Here is a 19831-nt window from a genome sequence, read left to right as displayed (position 1 = left end):
GGACTTCTGCAAACATTATTTGACTGCCAAAGTGAGAGCGAGGATTGAGACAGCCACGGAGCACTTCATGGTTCCCCTTTTCCTCGGGTAAGAGGTAGTTACATTGACGTACCTACTTGTGCGAGTCATGGGACTATGGAAACATAAAATAATGACTTGACATTGTGTCAAGAGAGTCTAATTTCAAGGAGAATCCAAAAGAAAAGGTCGGCCTTACACGTTGGACAGGTGCTGCCCGTCCCTCTCTTTCTCTCTCTTTCTGTGTCCACCCCCTCTCTCCCTATATAAAGAGATAGATAGGTGGATATCTATCTATCTATCTATCTATCTATCTATCTATCTATCTATCTATCTATCTATCTATCTATCTATCTATCTATCTATCTATCTATCTACCCATCTACCCATCTACCCATCTACCCATCTACCCATCTATCTATATCTATCTATCTATCCATCTATCTATCTATCTATCTATCTATCTATCTATCTATCTATCTATCTATCTATCTATCTATCTATCTATCTATCTATCTATCTATCTATCTATCTATCTATCTATCTATCTATCTATCTATCTATCTATCTATCTATCTATCTATCTATCTACTCACCCACCCAATCCTGGGATCACTCCTGAGTGCCAAGCTTGGTACCAATGTCCAGCAACCCAGATATTTAACTACCTGACCATGGTTGAAAAGTGGCTTCCTCCACCCACCAATGTGACTGTGGGGTACGTGTCCTATGGGTGAAGGATGTGTTTTTGGAAGAGTCCAACTAGTTATGCTCGTGGAATATCAAAGACAAAGCAACCACCCCTCAAATCAATATTATCATTTGCTTAATGATCTATAACACTTGGACAGTGGGAGTTTTTCTTTAGTGTCTTGTTTCCCTTTGACATTAGGAGTCTAGTGTCCAAGTCCTAATACTGAGGCTCCTTTCTGTTCTGCCTGATTATCTCCCTTGTTTTCCGTGACCAGAAGCAAACAGAATGTTAAAAGAATGACCTGATAAAGTACAGATCAATCAAGACTTCTGTTGGGCTGGTGGCACTCAATATTCTATGGGGTTTGTTGATTGCCGTTCTACATTGGATGGTCACAGTAAACCCACCAAGGCTCAACCAAAGCTCCTTTCAGTGCACCCAACTGCTTCCAATAATCAAGGGGAGAAAGCTCGAAGAACAGTATTCATCAAGCACATTTGTTTCACAGGAAATAGTTTAATCTAGTCAACATCACATTTCACCTGTCATGAATTTATACTAAATTTGGAGGGTAAGGGATTGTTATACATGCATGGAAGAGTGATGATATTACTGCAATCCTCAATAAAGGAAGAAAGATTGAATTGATTTGATGGTGCCTACTTTTGGCCTCCAATATGCATGATCACATTAAGTTCACGTGTATCTTTTATTCAACAGCATCAGATAAAATTGCAAAGAGCAAGCATTTGGATTGTGTGTCATTATTCTGAAAGGAAAGCCCATTTGTCAAATGAGAAATGCTTCCAATAAAAAGTGTTGGCTGAAGACTGGGAGCCCGTGAATCCCCTGTATTTGGGATTTATTGTGCAAGAGGCTGTAGGCTTTCATCTAATTGTTTATCTTTTGTTTTTCAGTCGTGTGGCTTTCAATAGAAACTCCCAGTGGCATACAAATCACTGCATCCAACTGGCCATTTATCTGTCAACCATCTCCTTTGCTATCTATACATCCATCTGTTGCAAAATGTTTCACTATTTATCTGTCTGCCTCGTTTACTATTTATCCAACTACTTCTCTCTCCCAACTATACACAGATCTGTTTCACCGTCCTTCAATTGAGATTTAGCTGTCTATCCATCCAACTCGCTATTTAATTTAGTTATCTGTCTATCTCAGGTTTACTATTTTTCACATGAATCTAGCAGAAGATAGTCACATTTCCCGACTGTCAGGCCATTGTGTCCTTTCTTTCTTTTGTCTATCAGGGGTTACGCTTCTCATTCTCGGATTATATCTGGTTATTCACTGCATGTATTAGATTTAACAAATGCATAAATAAACACGTTCCTTGAAACTAATGCAGACGCAAACATGTGCTTGTCTGCCTGCCTTCTCAGATTTCTTTCTCTCTCTCGCTCTCTCTCTCTCTCTCTCTCTCTCTCTCTCTCTCTCTCTGTCTCTCTCTCTCTCTCTCTCTCTCTCTCTCTCTCTCTCTCTCTCTCTCTCTCTCTCTCTCACACACACACACACACACCTACAAACACATCTGCATCTTTTGGTTCTTTGCTCATTTAACCTAAATTTAAATCCTTCCTGCTTCAGGAGGTAAAGGAGCAGAAACTTGTTTGGACAATTATCTCAATCTGAATTCGAGAGCTGACACTGAGTAATGGCTAGTGCCAGGGGAGGCGATATTCACCTCGTAGATATAAATTTTATTCACAGCTTGTTCACAATTTATCTTCAGCTGGGGCCCGCTTGCTCCTTTCAGATTCATGTGTGCATGTGTTATGTCTGTTCTTGTCTCCTGGGTATCGAAATGATGGATGGATGAGAGCTTTAGGAGCAAAAGGAAGAAGAAAAGGTGGTCTCCCTGCAACCCCAAGGTTGCTGTTAAAGAGACAGGAGGGCCTTTGTCCTTGTTCACAGGTAATGAGGACCACACCTCTACAACAGCTCGCTTACACTGAAAACATTCCAGCTTCAAATTGTAAGCTGGTGAATACCCAGTACAATTTGTGAATGACTTTATTTTTCTGCCATTTATTTACCCATCAAAAATAAATAGATTCATGCCGGGTGTGAAAATGATGGGGAAGGAAACTGCAGGTAACGTGCCATGCAAAAATTAATTTTGAGGCCAAAATGGTCAGAAATCTTAAGTCTCCCTGACTTGGGTTTTTAGTAAGTGAACATTTTGCACATTGTCAGAAGTCCAGGAAGATTGTTTCAGGCATTTATTGTCTCCCTGAAGGGAAAGATGCTCAGCTGACCACAGTATTATAGATTTCCATCAATATGGATTTGACCGCATATTGTTTCGATCGAACATAGAACAGTACAGCACAGGAACAAGCCCTATGGCCCATGAGGTCTATGCTGAACATGATGCCACTTAAACTAATCCCGTCCACCTGCCCATGAACCTAAGAACAAATTCCCTTTTATTTCTTATTTCTTATTTCCAGCTGCATGTGTTGTGCATCTTTCAGTTCCAGCATTGTTGTGTCTCCATAGCCCTCACCCATCTCCCTCTATTCACTATTCTCCAGACAAATCGGCTATGGTTAACTATTAATCACCCTTCTCACCAACAAAGCACCAACACCATTTCCGTCTGCTGTAAAGTCTTGGCCTCAATTCTATCGCAGACGCAGATATCCTTGGTGGACATGGATAGCTGATGCTGATGCTTCAGGTTGTGACCTTTCTTCAGAAGGAACGGCGTATTTTAGATCTAGCAATGATGTAGAGTCATAGAGTTATGTAGCATTGAAACACAGCCTTCAGCCCATGGGGATATGGGGGGAAGGCAGGAACGGGATACTGATTGCGGATTGGGGATGATCAGCCATGATCACATTGAATGGCGGTGCTGGCTCGAAGGGCCGAAGGGCCGAATGGCCTCCTCCTGCACACATTGTCTATTGTCTATTGTCATCCGTGCTGAACAAGTGCCCTCTCCAGGCCAGTCCCACTTGCCTGTTCATGGCCCAAATTCCTCCAAACCCGTCCTCTCCATGTGCCCGTCCCAGTGCCTTCTAAATGTTGCAATTGCACCTCCCTTTGACACTTTCTCTGGTATCTCATTCCGTACATAAGCACCTGAGTGTGAAAATGTTGCCCTCCAGGTCCCCCTCTCACCTTAAACCTATGACGTCTAGTATTAGACTCCCCTACCCTTGGGAAAAGACTATGTGTTTACTTTATCGAGGCCCCTCGTGATGTTATAAGGTATCCCCTTAGCCTCCTACTCTCCAGAGAAAAAAGGCCCAACCTCTCCAGTCTCTCTTTATAACTCGATCCCTTCAGACCCAGTAACATCTTTGTAACTGTACACACGGTACAACTCCTCCCCCTTCTGCCATGGGGTAGACAGACCCCCCTCCCCCCCCCCCCCCCCCCCCCCCCCCCCCCCCCCCCCCCCAATCCTTTCCACTCGTCACTTTAATTTCATGTTTCATGTATTTTGTGTGTTTGTTTATTGTTGGCCGATCAATTTCCTTCCTGGGATAAATAAAGTTCTATCATACCGTATTGTAAGGCAGCATCTGTGGAGCGAAGGAAAGGCAACGTTTCGGGCCAAAACCTTTCTTCAGACTGATGTGAGGGGGGGGGGGGAAGAAGAAAGGAAAAGGAAAAGGAGGAGCCAGAGGGCTGAGGGGGAGCTGAGAAAACGAGGAGGCAGTGAGGACTACCTGAAATTAGAGAAATTAGAGAAGTCAATGTTCATGCCGCTGGGGTACAAACTGCCCAAGCGAAAGATGAGGTGCTGCTCCTCCAATTTGCCGTGGTCCTCACTCTGGCCATGGAGGAGGCCCAGGACAGAAAGGTCGGATTTGGAACAGGAGGGAGAGTTGAAGTGCTGAGCCTCCGGGAGATCAGGTTGGTTATTGCGAACCTTTACTCCGTACATTGACTGATGAAGGCAAGCTTGCCTAACGCCTTCCTCACAAACCTGTGAGGGCACGAGGTGTGTGTTACATAGAAACATAGAAAATGGGTGCAGGAGTAGGCCATTCGGCCCTTCAAGCCAGCACCGCCATTCAATGGGAAAGTGTGTTAAAAGGAAGACAGCAAACAGGCAATGGTTAACAATTAAATAATTATTGACAAAAAAGACATCCATCTATGGCACAGGTAAAGTGGTCTAGCCATGGCTTCTTCACCTTGCGTATGGTGTGCTCAGCTTAAAGCTGTAGGACAACTTGTTCTATTTGATCGTATTTGATTGTGCACGCCAGGTTGATTGCATTAGTCGAAACAGGGCGAGCCACGTGAAGGTTGCAATCTCCCACCCCAGCCATGGCTATCAAGAGGAGTTAAAGGTTGTGTCAGATCAAAGGAAAAAGCTTATAATGTTGCCAAAAAAATTGCTATAAGCCCGAGGATTGAGAAAATGTCAGAATTCAGTAAAGGATGACCAAGGCATTGATAAAGAAACAAAAATAGAATTCAGGATTAATCGAGTGAGTAACAAAGACAGACTGTAAAAGCCTACATGACCATGTAGAAAGTAAAGGATTAGCAAAACTGACAACTGAGACAGGATAAATTATATTGGGGAATAAGGAAATGGCAAAGAAACAAAACAAATACTTGTGTGTATTCATTGAAGATGACACGGAAAGCTTCTCAGAAATAGTGGAGATAAGTCAAGTGGCAACATGGGGCCAAAAACATAACTGTGAATTTAAAAAATAGCAACAGTTAAAAACCGTATTAGACAAATTAATGACAGAAGGGTGGCTAATGCTCCAGCACCTGGTGACTTGCATCCTCAGCTTTGGAAGTCGGTGACTGTGGAGATAGCAGCTGCATGGGCCACCATCTTACATAGATTCCAAAATGGAGTCCACAGATTGGTAGATAACAAATGTAACCTCACATGAAAAGGGAAAATGCTCGAAAGTGGCAACAGGGTACTTAGAAATGAATAACGCAACTGAGAGAGTCAACATGAATGTATGAAAGGGAAATTATGTTTGGCAGATCTGTCTGAGTTTCTTGCATTTGTGACGAGCAGAATAATGATATGGCGTAGGTAAGAACTGCAGATGCTAGTTTACACTGAAATGGACACAAAATGCTGGAGTGAAGGGCCGGTCCCACCAGCATGCGCCTGCATGCGGCGAGCGCGACCAAACCGGAAGCGGGGGCTGCGCGGAGGTCGAGTGAGTGACGTGAAGTTCGAAGTGAAGTTCGCGCGTGACGTACGGCGTCGAGGCGGCTGCGGGCCGGCAGGCCGTTGCCGCGTGGAATTTTTGAACACGGTCAGTTTTTCGGAGCCCCGCGCGATGTCGGGACCAGCTCCGCACAACTCCATACGGCTCCGGCGATCGAAGTGGGACCGGCCCCGCGAGGCCGTACGGCTCAAGCGACCACGTTAGGTCGCGCTTGCCGCATGGAGTCGCATGCTCGTGGGACAGGCCCTTTACTCAGTGGTCAGGCAGCATCTCCGAAGAAAAGGTTGGGTGACGTTTCAGGCCGAGATGCTTCTTCAGACTCAAGAAGAAGGCTTGACCCGAAACGTCAACTATTCCTTTTCTTCAGAGAAAATTATATGGTGCCTTTTACGAAGAACTTTGAAAAGATGTTGCAGAAGATTATTATACCAAATGAGAAGGGTGTAGGGTTGAGGGTGGCATATTGGCATGATTTGAGGATTACATAATGGACAGAAAACGTGGAATATAAATAAAGTGTCATTTTGGGGTTGGGAGGATGTGACTAGTAGGGTGCTGATATCCTAGCCAAGATGGTAGATGACACAAAGCTAGGTGGCAGTCTGGGCTCCAAGCAAAATGCAGAGAGACTTCAGGGAGATATTGACAGGATACGTGAATGGGCAAGGTGATGACCAATGAAATATAATGTGGAGACAGAGGTGAGAAGAGATGAAAGTCACAACAATCGCAGAAGTTAAAAACCTGAAATAAAACGAGAAAATACTGGAAACAATCAGCAGGTCAGGTAGCATCTGTGGAAAGAGACCACAAGTTAACATTCCAGGTCCAAGACCTTTCATTAGAACCGGTAAACTGAAACAGAGAACCCAGTTCTTTCTTTAGCAGCAGAGAAGGTGGGGAAGAGATAAGTGACAGTTGTGAAGTCTGAAGAAGTGTCTCGACCCGAAACATCACCCATTCCTTCTCACCTGCCGCAGAGTTACTCCAGCATTTTGTATCTATCTTTGGTTTAAACCAGCATCTGCAGTTCCTCCCTGCACGGGTAAGATGATGAGGCCAGATGGATGATGAAAGGAGAGAGACAATGAATGCAGATGAACAATGAGATGAAACAGACAACAAATGCAAGCAGACAAGGAGAATGGGCAGACAAGGAGAATGGGCAGACAAGGCGAATGGGCAGACAACAATATTACCTGATAGCACGAGAACGTAAGGACTATGTTAATGTGCAGTGTGTTTAGATTTTAAGATATTTTGCAAAATCGAGAAAATATTAAAGCCTCGATTTTCTGAATGGGGTCAAGTGGATTTGAGCAGATTCAATACACAAGTTCAACTGCATGGCAAAGGCCAACCTGGCTTAATTTTTCAATGAGTGTTCCTCCCTCGAATTGTAATGCAATACTGGCTCGGCAAACTGGCTGGCTGGCCCACACTTCACCTGCAGCACAAATATCTGAGCACTGGTGAGTTCAGCAAAGTAATTGCTCATTAAAGGGCTGCAGCCCACTTCAGTCTGCAATCTCACTTCGGTCAGATAGGAAATGGTACTATGCCACACTTACATGCTTTTAAATTCACTGCTAATTACATGAAGCTCCCACGTATTGATGTAAGAACTGTGTGGCTGGCTGAAAGATCATTTAAACCGGCTGGGGATCCAATTAGAGGGATTTCCCTCACGATTCCATGCCAAATGCTTCCGTGCCGTGAAAGATGCCCGTCTTTTTGGACTTTAAGGGAAAGAAAAAGATGCAAAGATGGAGATGAGGTAGCAAATCAACCATGGTGTCCATCAATGGCCCACTCCAACTATAATTTTCTAAAGACGCAAAAAGCTGGAATAACCCAGCGGGTCTGGAGAAAAGGAATAGGTGACGTTCCAGGTCGAGACCCTTCTTATTTTCTATATCTGTTTATTCTAAACCTGTTTGCTAGCATCTTCGAACCAATAGATTTGTGAATTGTTCATAATACTGAATACATTTGGGTCACATTGCATAGTAGGGCATATTTTTGTGGCAACTGCAACTGCATAGAGCCATGAAGATCATCCGGACTCTCAGTCTGAAGAAGGGTCTCGACCCGAAACGTCACCTATTCCTTTTCTCCAGAGATGCTGTCTGTCCCGCTGAGTTACTCCAGCTTTTTGTGTCTATCACCATGACAGGTCATTGGCTGAAATGTTAGCTCTTCACAGACGCTGCCTGGCTAGCCGAGTATTTCCATCAATTTCTATTTTATTTCAGACTTTCCATTCGAATTTGTCTACAGCCTGTCACTCATCATTTGGCTCCCAGCTGTCAGAAGGTCTAGGCTTGAGGGTCAAATCTACACAAGCAGCGGTTTCACAGACCATGCTTCCCTCGACTTTACATAGCAAGTAATAAAATACGCATTACAACTCAATATTTCAACGTGACTATTCCTAATAAGTAAATAACATTTTGTGGCAACTCGGAATTGACTGTACTATAAAACTATCTGTGCAATATGAAGGATCGAGCCAGAATTCCACAGAGGTCCCAGAACCTAACATTCATCCCTGCATAATATCTCCCCACCAATTATCACATCATGTTGCAGATAAAAGACAAATTGCCTGTGTCACTGGCAGCAGAAGCGATTTGTAAAGAAAATTGTCTAAATTAATATAGATGGTGAGGAGCAGGCTAGCTAGCATTTTTTCTCTCTGCCTGGGTGTGTTTATCGGTAAACGATGGCTTGTCTAACTAAATTGGAAGAAAATTGCCCTTGAATAGAACAGGACTGTGGTCAAGATTTTAAACTAGTTTCCAGCCAAGAGGATTGAACGCTCACCTAATGGTGTGAGGATCTCTCTATATTTTAGTGTGTGGGTGGGGGGGGTGATGCTGGGTGTGGGGAGGGGGAAGGGGGCTGGGTTTAGTAGAGGATTAGAATGAAACAGGTCCAGCAAAAACAATGCAGAGCAAAAGCAGGCTAGCAGAACGCAGAAGTATCTCACAGTAAGAGCCACATCGCAGGAGGTTGTTTTAAGGATCTTCAGTTTTAATGAGATATCATCAAGAATTCAAGCCTATGTGACCCCACTAATTTCTTTGCGCTTTTTATCTACATGAACTATTAAAATAATGAAGTGGGCTCAGATGAAAATGTTTGGATCACAACGAGATACATTTCAGACACTTATTCCAATCAGCATTGCTTCACATTATGGTCCACCTTGTATTTTTTTAAAGGGGGATTTTCTGTTCCCATCAAAATAGGGCAAATGGGGGTGAAGGAAGAGAATAGTATTCTGAATTTCTGCACAAATTCAGCTCATCATTTAGGTAGGGCATATAGCAAAATGGGGTGAGACCTATTTCACTTTATTTTGATATACCTTATCTCCAAACTCGGAAGAATCTTTCTTGTGCACCCGTTTTAATCTTCCCTCTTCTGCCCATGTTATAAAAGGCTTGGGAAACGAACGCTTAAATCATTATAATAAGAAGTTAAGGAAGTCTAATAAAGTGCCTCAAAATGTTTCAGTCTTCTGCTAAGATAGCTGAAGAGTATTTCAACTGATTGATGGAGTGGTAAAAAGAGGCAGGAATAAACTGAGGATATTTACCAAAACGTACGAGATTGAAATATATTTTGAGTTGGACACCACTGAGACTTGTGAAGGACAGCAGGGCAATGGGAGGAACCACTGGAGTTAAATGTGCTTCCCGACTATTCTTACTGCAGTCTCACAAAAATCGTTAATGAAATTAAATAAAAGATTGCCATAACTACAACTGTCTCTAATCCCTTTGTCCACATACCCGCCGTTCCCAAATCAATGAACACAAATTGACCGGGCTATCCTTGATCGGACTTTGCTGGTTTTACCTTGCACTAAACGTCATTCTGTTATCATGTATCTATACACTGCCAATTGATTGATTGTAATCATGTATTGTCTTTCTGCTGACTGGTTAGCACGCAACACAAAGCTTTTCGCTGTACCTCAGTACACGTGACAATAAACTAAACTAAAGAAATTTGACAAGGTAGCCTTCCATAAAGGTTTGAAACAGAAGCTGAAATTGTTGCATTAATTACACAGAAGCAGCCCCTCCCCCCTTCCCCTCCCCCTCCTTTATTAAAGTTGCAGAATGTTTCCAATTGCATGCTTTATGGTGTTCCGGGGAGTTGGATGGTCCCTGAGGTGTCAGGCAGGCTCTTTGTATCGCAATGGTGCTGTTTAAATTGGACTCCGGCTCAGCTCCACACAAACCAATTTAAAAGGGAGTCAGGTCACACATTGTGCATTGTGGCAAACAGCCAGATCCCTCCACTGGTTGATAAACAACAACCTCGTAACCACCAGGGTCGATAACAAGGAGACAGAAAGCAACAGCAGAATTTAACCTCGTTTATTCCACAGTTCAATTCCACCCCATCTTTGCTTTCAAGGCAACACCTGTGGGAATTTACTGCTTGTTCTGCATTCTTATAATAACCAAGGCAGACAGTTATAATTCTTCAATGAAGAGGAATGTAGTGTTTTAAACTATTATCCAATGCATTTAAAAGGCAATATTCAATACACAAGGGGTCTCGTAATAATGCAGTCAACTTCAAGTCACCATGCACCTGATCCAAGCATAGAATTCCTATACAATAAAATTGATTTCTGTTCTTCCCTCAATTCCTAAACCACACAAGCCAATTAAATGCATAAGCCTTCTCTGAGCAGAACATTTTTCCCAGTTTTACTCATTAATTACTCAGCATGTTGAACATTGTCAAAGACCGTATTTAATCTACTCCAATTTACACATACAGATGTAGCTTTGAATCATAGAATCGTGGAATAATGTCGCCCGGAACGAGGCCACTTGGCTCCTCGCGTTGATGTCAGGCCGTTACTGGAGCTGTCCAATTAATCCAGCTTCCTTGTTCATCCCCTAGAGCCCCCATAATTAAAGGACAATGTAGGAATTGAGGATGGACACAAAACGCTGGAGCAACTCAGCGGGTCCGACAGCATCTCAGGAGAAAAGGAATAGGTGAAGTTTCGGGTTGAGGATGTTCTTCAGTCTGGGGATGTTTGCTCACAGTTGCACAATATATAGATACATTCACAGCTCCTCGCAAATGATCCAGCCTATACCTGCTTGTGGCGAGACCTGGATGCCAATCATGTCCGAGCTGATTAGTCAGGGCGGCACGGTGGCGCAGCGGTAGAGTTGCTGCCTCACAGCTCCAGAGACCCGGGTTCCATCCTGACTACGGGAGCTGTCTGTACGGAGTTTGCATGTTCTCCCCAGTGACCGCATGGGTTTCCTCCAGGTGCTTCGGTCTCCTCCCACACTCCAAGGAAGTACAGGTTTGTGGGTGAATTAGTTTGGTATAAGTGTCAAAATTGTGTGTAGGCTATTAGGACAGTGTTAATGGGCACAGAGTTGGTAGGCTAAAGGGCCACCATCTCTGGAGAGAAGGAATACTCCTGCATTTTGTGTCTATCTTCAGTTGAAACCAGCATCTGCAGTTCCTTCCTACACATTAGGTTAAATATGCCCCATTCACATCATCACAAATTAGCCTGCAACCACTTATGGCCTCGTCTACACAAAAAGAATAGTCCCCTTGAGCAAGGCTGAAGATATTTGTATTTCCGAATCTAACAAAGGGTCTAACTGTCCAGGCCCATGTGTCACTGAGTATATTCAAGGGACTGAATGATTGGCTTTTGCATGTTGCATGTATCAAGAGATCTGGTGTTAGCGCAGTGAAATGGGACTGAGGCAAAAGACTAAACAGCAGGGGTTAGCACAAAGGGCCGAATGGCCTACTCTTGCTTCTATTTCTTCTGCCCCAATGCAAGAAGTGGTGGGAAAAATAATATGAGAGGGAAGGCAATATTTTACAAAAGTGGAAGTGTGCTTTATGATACCAGTCAAGGCCTGAAAACAATGATTTGGGTAACACAATTATACTTTGTTTGCTGAGGTGATTAGAAATGCAACGGCTCCTTTGCAGCTGATGCAAACAACATGAAAGAAAGATGAGTTTTATTGAACCACAACCCCAACAAAGCAAGGTTTCATTATAAATAGCTTCCTGAAAACCTCCCAGTGTAATATGGATGAGGCAGTCAAGGGAGAAATAGGTGTTTTTACATGGGAGGCACTTGGTGTTTAACTTAGAAACGACATTGTGTTTTTATCCAATAATCAAGGGCGGCACGGTGGTGCAGCAGTAGAGTTGCTGCCCTACAGCGTCAGTAGACCCGGGTTCCATCCTGACTATGGGCGCCTGTCTGAACATTCTCCCCGTGACCACATGCGTTTTCCCCGAGATCTTCGGTATCGTCCTACATTCCAAAGGCGTACACGTTTGTAGGTTAATTGGCTTGGTATACAGTTAGTGTAAATTGTCCCTAGTGTGTGTAGGATAGTGTTAGTGTGCGGGGATCGCTGGTCGGTGCAGACACGGTGGGCCGAAGGGCCTTCATCCTTTTTCATCCTTTGTTCCGCTATCTAAGTAGAGCATTCCTCAATTGCTTAAAGTGCTGGTGAGGAACACACTTGCTGGGATTAAGTGGTTATTTCTACATCTGTTCCAGTTATTACAACATAGAGAATATTGGTATAACTGTTGTTGTTGCCCTTTCGTGTATTTGTGTCATCAAATCATTATTGGAGTGTTCACTGATTTGGAGAACTCCACTAACTACTATAATTACCGGTTGCCATTTTACATTGTTCAACTAGTTCTCACGGCAGCAAAAGGACGAGTTTTGAATGATAAAAGTAAAAATAATTTGTTCTAACTTTAGGAAATACAAAAATAATCAACTGTGTCACCCTTCATTTAAAAAATGTCAAGTTGAAAAAAGCTGTAGGACCATATGGGTTGTTTTTGTGATATTACACCATGGATGAGCGATAACTTTATAACCAAGAAAACCGATTTGTTGGGAATAGATTGAACGGGAAATTGTGAGTTTGTGGCGGCTCCTAAGGGTCGTGCCATTATACTGCCGAACCCCTCGGCACAGGAGTGGTGCAGTCCGGAGGCGGCCCTCAGCCGGAGGGTTTAAAAGGCAGGGTTTGGGTGCCATCTTCCTCTGGTTTCGTCTTCCCTTCAACCGGGAGGAATAAAATAAAGGTGCTTCTCAAACACTGGACTTCGTGCCTCCTTTTGAGACCCACGCACCACAAGTTCATGGTTCCCAGGCACTATGAAACAAATCGAGCCTAACTTGTTTCATGATGGTCATTTGTTATATTGTGAAGCACTTTGTTTCAATCCCACTAAAGAGCTATCCTTATTTCTACTGCTAATAATGATGCAAATATGTGGAAAACTAAATATGGATTTATCGGACTCTATTCTACAGAATCTGACTCAGGGGATCTTTATTATTTAACACTACAAACCTGCTTGAATGGTTGAACCACGTTTTGAAATTTACAAACTTGAGATCATTCAATTGTAATTCTAAATTGCATTGATTATGGGGCACGCTGTTTGATTTTCTAATAGTGTGACATTTGCATTGTGTTACATTTCAATCCAGTTGGGAAGGAAATGGTCTAAAGCATTTTGAGCGACACACATTGCAGATCTCTCGGGCAGGAGATTATTTTTCCTTCTCGCCTACCCTCCCCAATCCCACCACTAGTCACAGCTTCCCATCTCCACCCCTCTCCACCTTCCGCAGAGACCGCTCCCTCCGCAACTCCCTGATTAACTCATCCCTTCCCACCCAAACTACCCCCTCCCCCAGGTACCTTCCCCTGCAACCGCAGGAGATGCAACACCTGTCCCTATACCTCCTCCCTCGACTCCATCCAGGAACCCCGACAGTCCTTTCAGGTTCGGCAGAGGTTCACTTGCACCTCCTCCAACCTCATCTACTGTATCCGTTAGAATAGAATAAAATAGAATCTTTATTTGCCACGCAACCAGGGTTGGTGGTATTTGGGTTCGGTACATGATGGTACACTGCTTTAGTTACATACCACTAATAACACAGATCCCCGTAATAAAGCGCATCCATACCATCACAAATCCACATCTCCCAACAATACATAGTGCAAAGAACAAACAAAGACCATAGACAAGACACTTTCCCAAAAGTCAATTATTGTCTGATTATTGGAGATGCAATTGCTGAGGGGAAGAAACCTGTTTTTAAAGCGGGTATAGTAGCAAGTGACCCTGAGGCGCCCCTCCCTGAAGAGAGACTGAAAAAGGTGATCCAGGGGACCCCGAGATGACTTTTTTGCCCGTTTTGAGGTACGTTGAAGATAAATGGAATGGATTGAGGGGAGGGGGGAGTTGGAGGCCTGGATCCTGGAGGCCTTGGAAACACTATGCAGTGAGTGACTATCGGTGTTACCACCACCTGTGATCTGAGGAGGTGTGGTCTTTCAATGTTGTTAGAAGATGTGAGAGGAAATATAGGCGTTGTTGACCTTTCTTGATGACGTGGTCTGCATTTATGTGCCATTTTAGGTTATTGGAGATATAGGTGCCTAGAAACTTAAATGAGTTTGTGGAGGTTATGGGGTGAGATGTTCAAGATGTGGACTCTTGTATATCGGTGAGACCAAACGTAAACGGGGCGATCGTTTCACTGAACATCTTCACTCAGTCTGCCTGAACCTACCTGATCTCCCGGTTTGCTAAACACTTTAATTCTCCTTCCTGTTCCCACACTGACCTTTCTGTCCTAGGCCTCCTCCATTGTCAGAGTGAGGCTAAACGCAAATTGGAGGAGCAGCATCTCATATTTCGCTTGGGGCATCTTAAAACCCAGGGGTATGAATATTGATTTCTCGAACTTCAAGTAACCTCTGCACTCCCTCTCTCTCCATCCCTCCCCCACCCAAGTCTTTCTTTCTCACCCAAGTCTTTTTTTCTCACCCAGCTACAGCTAACAATGACCAGTTTCCTGTATCGTTATTACGTTTTTGCATATCTTTCATTCATTGGTTCTATATCTCTACATCATCGTCAATATCTCTTGTTCCCCTTTGCCGTGAATCTCAGTCTGAAGAAGGGTCCGATACGGCACCCAATCCTTCTCTCCACAGATGTCGCCTGTCTCCCTGAGTTACTCCAGATTTTTGTGCCTATCTTCCCACCTACTCATTAGCTTTCTTAAACCTATGATTCTAGATCTCATTTTCTAGTCATTGAGTCCTTTGAAAAAAGCCACCATATTTTACCGGTCAACCAAACCCAGGCATAATTTATCTTATAATAGATAGACACAATGCTGGAGTAACTCAGCGGGACAGGCGGCATCTCTGGATAGAAGGAACGGGTGACGTTTCAGGTCGAGACCCTTCTTCAGACTGAGAGTCAGGGAAGAGGGAGATACAGAGATATGGAAAGGTAAGGTGTGAAAACGAGACATTACACGGGACGAAGCTCACGGAAAATGTAGAATAGATCATTGTTCGCTAGGGGAAGGTGACAACGAAGCTTACAAAGATAAAATGTAATCAAGAAGAAAGTCAGACTGGTTGGAGAACTAAGATAGGGGAAGGATGGAGAGAGAGGCAAAGCAAGGGTTACTTGAAGTTAGAGAAGTCGATATACATACTGCTGGGTTGTAAGTTGCCCAAGCGAAATATGAGGTGCTGTTCCTTAACGTTTAACTTATAACTCTTGCATACTCTCATGAATAAAACGTTGCCTGAATTCCTTATTTTCTCTTGACATCCTTCAACTTTTAGCTAATACTAGACTAAGTGGGACCCGTTGGGTCCCAGCTTCACACGGGGGGGCTGGTCCCCCAATGCAATATTCCACCTCTCCACCAATTCCAATATTGCTGGCCAGTAGGGGGGGGGGGAGGGGGGAGGGCTTTCTGGAGCGCTAGTATGGGTGTTGTGGGCCGAAGGAACTGGTTTCCAAACCCCATAAGACCACATAAAACCACATAAAGGTCACTCACAGTTCAGTAGACACTCAGTGTTGTGTAGATTCCCAGCTCTGACTGAGAGTCGTGGCCTCTCCCTCACCATCTTGCAGCGACTGAGCCACGTCCAGACTTCCGGGTTTTATAGCCCCCTCCCCCCCCAGAAGGGGCGTGGCCTTTATCGTGGTGATTGACAGGAGAGATAATCTCAAGATTTTTTAAACACTAATAACTCTTTTATTTTTCATTGATGGGAAAAATCCTTGGGGCCTGATCATCGGAGGAGGTGATGGTCACAAAATCACTGCCATATATGGTAGTGTTTTTTCTAAAATCAAACAATAGCGCAAATAGGAAGTGGTCAAGATGAGACTTTTAATTATATAGATAAGGAGATTCCCTGAGTCCAAACTTTTCCAACGTGGGAAAACCTTCAAGATCTGCATCAGGTTCAGGAACAGCCTTGTGGATCTCCTGCAGACCTACTCCAATAACGCGATGTACTACACAAGCTCTCAACTTCATTAACATCCAGATAGCTTTTCCAGTTACCACTTCATTGTTGAGGGGAGTACCAGTCACAGATGCTTTCGAAACTCGCTGGAGCATTGAAATTCATTTAACAGTCCATAAATGAGTGCTTTGCAAGATTGCCAATAGCCCACATTTGCTCCAGTCTCCCAGACAATTTACACCGCCTACAATTTGCGTACAGGAAAAATAAAGCTACGGAGGTTGCCCTTCTCTCTTGCACTACATTCAGCCCTGTATCACCTAGACAATATGAAGATGTCAAGGTGCTATTCAGTAACGACATCCTTCAGCATCATAATACCACAGAAGCTCATCCCTGAACATGATGCCAGCACCAAATCATACCTGCTTGCACATTCTCCTTATCCCTCCATATCCATATGGCAATCTAAAAGTCTCTTAAATGCCACTATTGCATCTGCCTCAATCACCCTGGCAGCGTGTTCCAGGCACTCACCACCCTCTGTGTAAAAAACCTGACCCGCACATCTCCTTTAAACGTTGTCCCTCTCACCGTAAAACTATGCCCTTGAGAGTTTAATCTTTACATCCTGGGTTAAAAGTTGATATTGTTGCATTGATCATTTCTGTATGTACTGTTTACACTGTGAACCTCATGTGAACAAGGAATTTCAATGCACCCTGGTATATATGATAATACACTAATCAAATCCATCTCAACTGTTTACTGAAAGGTAATGATGAAGGTGTGGCTGGATAGAAGATTCATCTAGAGATTTTAATGGCCGTGCTTGCTTTTTAATTTATCAGGCTCAACTCTTGGCAATTGACAGAGGACATCCGTCGAATAATAACTAACAAATTGAGGACAAACTCCTGAAAATCAGCATGAAAGAAAATACTAGAATACACATGCCTCGGGAATTGTAACAGTAATTGTGCACCATTTCAGAAATGACAGATTACAACACCGCTCCACAAAGGCCTTCAAATACTTTGTCGTCGATTGTTCCCAGTGTAGCAGAGCAACACTTCATGGTATTAGAACTAAATTACAGATGGCAAAATGACAAATGGGCATTGAGGGTAGATGGTCAAGGTAGTGCACAGATATAGAGCCCTCTGAGTTGACGGGGAAATATGTAATGGTGTCATAATCCATTTCCTAACATGACAGGCTAGACAGGTAACCTGCTCTTACATCTAAAGAGAAAAAGAGAATGGAAAAGAATTAAGAAAAGAAAAGAGAAAGATAGATCAACACTGTGTTGCTGCGGCACTTTATTATATCCACAGCCTCTTACTTAACGTGAATTATTTCACGGCTATGTAGATGATCTGAGCAAGAGATGTCCCGCCACGATTCACCCTCTGATTTCCCCTCGGGTCCCCGCGAAGTACCTGACTTCTATTTGACACTTCCCTTAATTGCATGGTCAACATTGGAAAGTTGTCATCCATTAGAACGAGCCATCGCAGACACAAGGCCAAAGTCACTGGAGCAGTTAATACGGAAGCTTCACAAGACTTGCAGTTGCCAGAGGAAAGCAGAATCTTTTCCCACATGGTGGATTTACAGTAGATTGTTTAGTGCTTTGAAATATATTCATAGGCTTAGGTGATAAATATTGATTGTCACAAACTCTGATCCTTTAAAATGCTTTTGCTCTTGTGAATTCAGATTCACTTTTGTTTAGCCTTGCTGCGATGGAACAACATGGAGGCTGCACGCCCTCATATCACTCGTAGATTCAAAATGCTCCATTTGAGCAAACTATTTGCTTCTGTTGAGCACAAAAGGTCAGGCACATATAAATATAAAGACAAAAACATGCTCCAAGCACTGACATTTTTACTAAATGTACTATTGTGTCGTATGTAGGAAGGAACTGCAGATGCTGGTTCACACTGAAGATAGACACAAAATGCTGGAACATAATTGAAAAAAACTCAATGTCAGAACAACTCTTAAAAGTATGTGCATAGCAATCTGTGGGGTGAATTTGTGGAATGGTCTGGAACAGGAGATAAAACTTAGCACAAACATAATTCAGTTTAAAAAGATGTACAAAAACACTTTTTTAAAAGGATACTGGGGTGAGGTGATTGTGAGTGTGATATTTGTTATACTGATTGTATTGGGAAGGGTGATTATAGGGTGATGGGTTGTATATATGACTAAGATGCTGGAGAGTATATGAGGGGTTTTATTTTATTTTTTATTTTTTTCTCTCTTTTTTTGCATGGCTTTGTAAATATTTGATTAGTGTTCAAATGTAAATAATTTGGTGTACATACAGCTGCTGGTGTACATATGGTGTACATATAGCTGCTAAATTTGTATAAGATCATTTATAAGCAGTTGAATAAGGGGTGGGAATTAATAAGCTTTGACTTCTTCCTGCTCCTTTTCGGACACGTACGATTTAATTTATTTATAGATATTCTTTATAAATATTCTTGTTTTGTTTTTTGTATGTTGTTTCACACTTGCTTTTTATCCTTTCATTCTGTTCGAAATAGCAAGAGTTAAATGAATAAATAAATAAGTAAATAAAGAAATAACTCAGCGGGTCAGGCAGCATCTCTGGAGAGAAGGAATGGGTGACGTTTCGGGACGAGACCCTTCTTCACACTGGTAGGTTACACATAGTCAGATCAACTATTGGTGTGGGGGAAACGAGTTTGATTCACGGGGCACTACCACTAGTACTGGGGAAAGAGCGAGCTGTTAGTCTAGGCTTCACACATTGGGTCAGGATCAGTGTCTTGATGTAATGTATCATTTGGGCTATTGATAAGGGTTTCGATGAAATAACGGGATGCTGGGGGTTTGGGGAATGAGGATAGTTGAGGGGATATTTAGAAAATTAAAGGATAAACTCCCTCTTTGTATTTTCCTATTAGATAAATGTTTTTCTCTCTGCAGGGGCACATTGGTCACGCTGTACTCGTTTGTTGTTCAGGGTTGCAATTCTAATACCTTTGCTTTATCGTCTTCTAACACATAAATCCTTTACCTCTATCCAGGAATATGTCATCGAGTCATATAGCACGGAAACAGGCCCTCTGGTGCAACTAGTTCACACAATGGATTCTTCATTACTTAGCACAAACATAATTCAGTTTAAAAAGATGTACAAAAACACTTTTTTAAAAGGATACCGGGAAGGCGCTATAGGTGCATCAAATCCAGGACAAATAGACTCAGAAATAGTTGCTTTCCGAAAATTATAACTACTCTTAATTCAAATTCACACATGCACTGACTTCACAGCCCAACACCCGGACTTCCATCTGTATATATGTATATATGTATATAGCGCCGCAGAATTGTGCACCTATCCCCCCCCCCCCCCCCACTTCTCCCTTCTGTTTTTGTTTTTCTGTTTCTTGTTTTTTGTACTAAATTATATGTATGCACTGAGTACGAGCAGCTTTCAATTTCACTGTACATGTATAGTGACAATAAATGGCATATCATATATATCATATCATTGTCACGTGTACCAGGTACAGTGAAACACACCTTTT

This window comes from Leucoraja erinacea, chromosome 40 (genome assembly GCF_028641065.1).
Source record: "Leucoraja erinacea ecotype New England chromosome 40, Leri_hhj_1, whole genome shotgun sequence".
NCBI lineage: Eukaryota > Metazoa > Chordata > Chondrichthyes > Rajiformes > Rajidae > Leucoraja > Leucoraja erinaceus.
This window is presented reverse-complemented; position numbering follows the sequence as displayed.